Below are 7,109 nucleotides of genomic sequence, written 5' to 3'. Positions count from 1 at the left end.
CCATCTGTCACACGCTTCTGGATTTTATCATTCCTGCTTAAACCACTAACAGCTTTACAGAATTCTGTTACTCTCAGAACAAGGGCATGGGCATTTTATTTTTATTTTTGTTTTTTGAGGTAGGGTCTCACTCTAGCCCAGACTGATCTGGAATTCACTATGTAGTCTCAGGGTGGCCTGGAACTCATGGTGAGCCTCCTACTTCTGCCTCCCAAGTGCTGGGATTAAAGGCTTGCACCACCACACCTGGCTCAGCAAAATCGTTCTTTTTTTGTTTTCAATTTGTTTCTTTTTAATTTTAGAGAATTGGAGAATTGGGGCACCAGGACCTAAGCCACTGAAACTGGACTCCAGACACTTGTGCCACATAGTGGGCATGTGCAACCTTGTGCTTGCCACACCTTTTGCATCTGGCTTATGTGGTTCTGGAGAGTTGAACATGGGTCCTTAGGCTTCTCAGGCAAACACCTTAGCCATTAAGCCATCTCGCCAGCCTACAAAGGCATTCACATTTACTTGAGAGCACAGGCTTTGCTGATGGAATGATTCAAATATGTGAAGTAAGTAAATGAAAGAGAAAGTAGGGCACTAGACCTTGTGAGTGTGTCACACGGAGGGACGGCGGTGAAGGGATCTTGGACTCCATCTTTAGAAAGAGCCTCGGGCTAAAAGAGGAATGATCATGTCTGACCCTCTTTGAACACACTCATAGAATAATAAAAACTGCATTTGGGTGCTGGAGAGATGGCTCAGCAGTTAAGGCACTTGCCCGCAATGCCTAACGACCTGGTTTGATTCCCTGGTACCCACGTAAAGCCAGACGCACAAAATGGTACATGCATCTGGTGTTCATATGCAATAGCTAGAGGCCCTGGCATGCTTATATTCATGCTTTCTCTCTCTCTCTAAAATATTTGTTAAACTTCATTTTGACTACAGGTTGCTTTACTTGTACATTAATAAGTAGGTTAAGCTTCAGAATTACAGCATTAGTTGTGTATGGGTAAGAGCCCTTCGAGTGATAACTACGTTACCCATCACATAGGTATTGGTTTAAAGAATCATAATTTGGCTCTCTTTCCAGCCAGCGTCGAGCGATGGGCGTCTCTCGGGACAACTGAAACAAGTGCTGCAGGGGGGTGGGGGGCAGGAGAAGCAGAAGCATGAGCTAGGTCATCCTACTGCCAACACTAAGACTGGCCCACGTCGCAGACACACAGTCCATGTTCGAGGAGGCAATAAGAAGTGCCGGGCCCTGAGACTGGATGTGGGGAACTTCTCCTGGGGCTCTGAGTGTTGTACTCACAAAACGAGGAGCATTGATGTGGTCTGCCATGCATCCAGTAATGAGCTGGTCCGCACCAAGACCCTGGTGAAGAACTGCTTTGCGCTCATGGACAGCACACCTTACCCACACTGGGAGGAGCCCCACTACACGCTGCCCCTGGGCCACAAGAAGGGGGCCAAGCTGACTCCTGAGGAGGAAGAGATTTTGAACAAAAACGGTGAGGGGGGTGGGGAGGGTATTACCATGGGATATTTTTTATAATCATGGAAAATGTTAATAAAAATTGTGAAAAGAAAATAAAAATAAAAGAAAAAAATCTCAAAAAAAAACAGGTGAAAGAAAATTCAAAAGAAAATATGATGAAAGGGAAAAGAAGGCCAAAATCAGCCCTCTTCTGGAGGAACAGTTGCAGCAGAGCAAGCTTCTGGCTCGCATTGCATCGAGACCTGGCCAGTGCCGCAGAGCAGATGGCTATGTGCTAGAGGGCAAGGAGCTGGAGTTCTAGCTGAGGAAGATCAAAGCCCAGAAAGGCAAATAAAACCATCCTTAGTTCGTGTAATAAAGGCGTTTATTGTTTATGTTTTTAAAAAAGAATCATACTTTGGGCTGGAGAAATGGCTTAGCAGTTAAGACATTTGCTTGTATAGCCTAAGGACCCAGATTCCTCAGGACCCATGTAAGCCAGATGTACAAGATGGCATGTATGTCTGGAATTCATTTCCAGTGGCTAGAAGCCCTGACATGCCTATTAATCCAGCCCCTTCTTTCTATCTGCCTCTCCCCCCCCCACTCTCTCTCTCTCTTTCTCTCAAACAAAAAGGAGTCATAATTCAAAATCAAATTCCCAGCAACAAATCATGTCTAATCTGCCTTCTAGAAAAATCAGGGCTCACTAGGCATTGTGGAACATATCTTTAATACCAACCCTTGGAAAGTAGAGGTAGGAGGATAGCCATGAGTTCAAGGCCACCCTGGGACTACATAACTGCATAGTGAGTGCCAGATCAGCTTGGGTTAGATTAAGATACTGTCTCAAAAACTAAGATAGAAAAAAGAAAAATCAGGGTCCTCCAAATTACTTCACTATGATTAGTGGTCTAGCCAGTGCTCCTAAACTACTGACGTAGCCCCAAGCCTTCGCTCTCATGCTAAAATAATTGTAATATTTTCTCTTATGTGGGTCCACTTGCTACCAAGTGTTAAAGAAGACCAAATATTGGAATGTAGGTAAGCTTCCTGAGCTCTAGTATCAGGCCTGCTGGGACCTCAGTCTAGAGACGAGAACAGGGACGGACAGAGCCAAACAGAGTGAAAGGTGGGGGAAACTCTCCCAACACTAAAGATAATTATAGCGAGGCATAATGTGCAAAGAATGCACCAGGCCAGATTCAGTGTATGCATAACCCGGGGTGGGGGGCCCCATCCATGTGACAGGGCAGGTTGGAGCAACAGCCTTTCAGGATGACCATCAAATATAGCAGAGCCAAACAGGAGGTGGTCAGACTTTGGTAGACTTGTCCTGGCATGGCCTACTGCCTCCCTGATGGGAAAAGGACTCCCCAGAAGGAAACACGAAGTAAGAGAACTAGGTGGGTCCTACGCTTCCGGCCACTAGCTGTGCCTCCAGGCCGGGCACCAGGGTTAGAGGAGAAGTGGGGCCCTGCGTGGGCAGAGGAAGGTAATTAAGAAATTAGCTTGTATGTCTTTTAAAATGATGTTAGCTAACTCTTAAGGAACTAAAGATGTTTATCCCCTTTGCCCAGGAGTGCATGAGTATAGCCTGGTTTCGTGGCTTAAGTCCTCAGGTTCCCTAATCTCTCAAGCAAGGCTGAGTAATTTGTAGTGATGGAAAGACAAAACTGAGAAGTTCTAGCCTAGAGCTGGTAGCCAAGAAGAAAAGCTGAAATGGGCTTCTGTCTTTCCCTGGGAGTCAAACTGTGTCATTTGGGAAGGAAGGCAGAACCCTGACACACAGGACTGCAAAGGAAGGTGAAGATTGACAGAGAACTCCAAGCCTCCGTGAAATGCCTACATGAACGTCCCAGTGGCTGAGCCTGACACGGAGGGGACGGTGCTCAGAAGCCACACAAGGATGACGAGGCCGCCTGGACTGAGTCGGGGCCTCCACACAGCACATGCACCAGGGTAAGAGACAGGGAGCAGACTTCTGAAAATAGTGCTTTTCAATTCTAAGGAACTGTTTCACCATAGGTTAATTCAGCATCCATTCACATCTCAACCGCAGAGTCCCATTTTGTACCAGGCATCTTATTACGTGCTAAGATACAAAGACAAAGAAGCTGTGCATGGATTCTGCCCCTGCAGAGTTAAGTCCTGTGGCCCTTGACATGTAGGAATGGATGCAAGGAAGAAAGATTTAAAACTAAAATGTGCGTAAGGATCCGAACTGCACCTACCAGAGGATAACTGAAGTGACCGGCTTTAAGGGAGTCATGTGAGAGAGCTAGTTAGATATTAGCTGAAGGTTGTCGAGGCTGGACTCCTCCCTCATAACAAGTAAGCTTGCAAAAGCAGGCACGGAAACTGCAGGACTTTGATTGCGGGTCAGAGGAATAGGATCTGAGTCCTAGCTCTGGCCTTGAATAGAGACATGACATTCAAAATTTCCCCAAATATCACAAGATGGCTGTCTAGCTGAGCGTGTTCTGGGAATAATGAGGCACTACTCACCCCTCCCTTTAGGGTTAAGTCAAGCTGGGCGTTGTGGCACATGCCTATAGTCCCAGTAATTGGGTGGTGAAAGCAGAAGCATCACAAATTCAAGGTCATTCTCAGCTACTTAGTGAGCTCAAGGACAATCTGGGTTACGTTAAATCCTCTCTCTATACATGCACGCGCGCGTGTGTGTGTGTGTGTGTGTGTGTGTGTGTGTGTGTGTGCGCGCGCACACACACACACACACACACAGAGTCATTTGTATTTCTTTGACAATGGTCAAAGCAGAGATTCATGACTGGCCCAAGTGCTGAGAGTAAGTGACAACTGAGTGCTCTTCCATAAGTGGCTCACTTTGGCGGCACATATACCAAATATATATAACATATATAACAGAGCCTGTAAGAGCCAGAGGCTGGGAGGAGTACTGCACACTGTCTTGTGGGTACGTCATGGCCCACTGGCCCTTACATTTATGAGCAGCAGCTGTGACACAAGCCCTACACACAAAAAAGAAAAGACATGCCAGGCCTGGTGGGACACACCTTTAATTCCAGTATTTAGGAGGTAGAGGTAGGAGTTCAATGCAAGTCTGGAGCTACAGAGTTCCTGGTCAGCCTAGGATAAAGTGAAACCCTATCTCAAAAGAAGAAAAAAAAAATGAAGCTGGAGATATGGCTCAGCGGTTAAAGGCACTTGCTTGCAAGGCCTGACAGCTCAGGTTAGATGCAGAGTGGCGTGTGCATCTGGAGTTCATTTACAGTGGCTAGAGGCCTGGAACTCCCATTCTTCCCTTCCTCTCTCTGTATAATTGAAAATAAATAAAAGTATATTAAAAAAAAAAAAAAGGAAACACAAAGCTGGGCATGGTGGCAGCACACACCTTTAATCCTAGCACTTGGGAGGCAGAGATAGGAGGATTTCAGTGAGTTCAAGGCCACCCTGAAGCTACCAAATGAATTCCAGGTCAGCCTGGGCTAGAGTGAAACCCTACCTCAAAAAAACAAAAATTAAATATAAATATGCCTGATAATTACCTGGACAGAGAAACAACCCTCAGGAAGCTATCTGTTCTAGATAATTTAAGAAACAGTCTAGGGGCTGGGGAGATGGCTCAGTGGTTAAAGGCATTTGCTTGCAAAGCCTGATGGTTCAGGATTTGATTTTCTGGTACCCATGTAAAGCCAGATACATAAAGTGGCACATGCATCTGGAGTTGCATCTGGTCTATAGTGGCAGGAAGCCCTGGCATGCCCATACTCACTCTCTCTATCTGCTTTTATCTGTCTTCCTCATAAATAAAGAAATAAACAAATAAATATATTTTTTAAAAGATGTAGTCTAAAACCAACTAAGTACACTGGGCAACACAATGAGCCCTCTTACTATTGTCCACTCTCACTCATGGCAGTAATTTGATTTCTTCCACGATGATCTCTTTGGTTATTACCCACTGCCCCTTGAGAGTGACTCAAGTTATTCCGTAACAACCTCAACCTGTCTTCCACACTATCTTCAGTGTCTCATTGCTATTCATTCAATGGAAATCATAAGCACTGGGGAGCCTGGTAGAGGCCTGAGCATGGCCCTGGTAATAGAGGGTGTGTCTAGAGGGAAGAAAGCTACACTTGACTGGGTGGAGAATGGATGCACCATGAAAAGAGCCAGAGGAGGCCAGTCCAAGGGGCAACCAGACATGCCAGAACCCAGAGGGAAGACTGAGCTGGGCAGCAAGAGCAGAGCAGAGGCCGTAAGGCTGGAGTGAAGTAAGTGGAAAGTAGCATCAGGTATGGGGTCAGAAAGTCACCAGGGCTCAAAGAAGAGTTTTGTCAATCATAGTAAGTTTGGAGATTTAAAAAGAAAATGGACAGGTGTTAATCATGCCATGGAGGCATTTTCGTTGAAGACTTACTTTGTAAGAGTGAATGGAAACAGGAGCCCTGTATGAGACATACTGGAAGCAAAGGATCTAGGTAGGAAGTGACCACGCGGTCAAAGCACACCTTTATTCAGCACTTCCTACATGCCAGGCATAGCTCTGAGCCCATTATAGGCATTGTTTCTAGGTAGTCTCTCTGCCAGTCATGGGGTAGCCAGAAAAACACAGCCCATGCCAAACAGCCCAGGAATGGAACTTTCACATGGAAAATTACTTAGAAAGGTCCTAGAATTGCTGAAGCAACACAAGAGGATGGTGAGGCAACAGAGAGTAGCAGCAACACAGACCTATTGCCTCACCTAGGGCTGGAGGGACAGAGCCAGCTGAAACAGGAGACAGGATGCCACAGAGCCACAATCCAGCTAGAAGGCTAGAACCTAGCTTTCCCTTTCGTGCCCCTCTTCCCACCGGCCACATTCCCTATGGGCCTAAACAAGCTGCAGGGGGGCTGAGGCGTGCGTTGGAGGGGCCATCCTCATGAGATAGGAGAGTGGAGCAGAAGAGGGTGGAGAAAGGATCTGAAGTCAGAGGCATATGAGGGACTCATCCTTCCCATAGCCCTGCTCAGCCAGGAACTATTGGTATTTCCATTTTGTTCGGAGGGTAAACTGAGGCAGGGGAGAAGCTCAGATGAATTGACAAGGCAGGATGCTCGTGCGAATTCAGATCTACGTGACACCATAGCTCAAGGACAAAAGTGGTATATGTCATTTAACTCTCCCAGATGGCAGGCTGTAGTTAAGGCCGGGCCACCAGGTCGTAACCTTGAGAAAACAGGACTTGCTATGAAGCCATGCTGCCTGGAGGACCCCAGTACTCAGACGGGGTTGACTGAAGAAATGGGCTACTTGCTGGGCAATCAGGGGGCTCCCCTGAGTCCTCCTAACAGAACGCCGAGAGCTCTGTGAGGACTGCGTAGCCAGGTCGCCTCTGTCTACTCCTGGGTCACCTACCTCTCTGAGCCCTCAGCTCATGTATTGGGGACATTAATTTAATATCTTTCACTTATTGATTAGGTCCATTGTGAGGTTAAGATAGAATAGAATTTAGGTAAAATAATGAGCCGAATATCTGCCAGTGATTGATAGTGACTGTAATACCTCTTGTTAGGATTTGCATAGATGTCACATCCCAGGGCTAGGGTGCAAGACCTTAAGCTTGGAAAACATGCTTCTTATTGAGTCTTTGGGGACAAAGATTTGAATC

General features: G+C 46.4%; 1 pseudogene; it reads left to right on the top strand.

Annotated features, from left to right (window-relative positions):
- Nucleotides 1-1,097: 1,097 nt before the first annotated feature.
- On the top strand, nt 1,098-1,826 carry LOC101612365 (annotated as a pseudogene).
- The last annotated feature ends 5,283 nt before the right edge of the window (nt 1,827-7,109 follow it).

Source organism: Jaculus jaculus, chromosome 1 (genome assembly GCF_020740685.1).
Source record: "Jaculus jaculus isolate mJacJac1 chromosome 1, mJacJac1.mat.Y.cur, whole genome shotgun sequence".
NCBI classification, from domain to species: Eukaryota; Metazoa; Chordata; class Mammalia; order Rodentia; family Dipodidae; genus Jaculus; species Jaculus jaculus.
The sequence above is the reverse complement of the archived record's forward strand: the minus strand, read 5'-3'. Positions and strand labels throughout refer to the sequence as shown.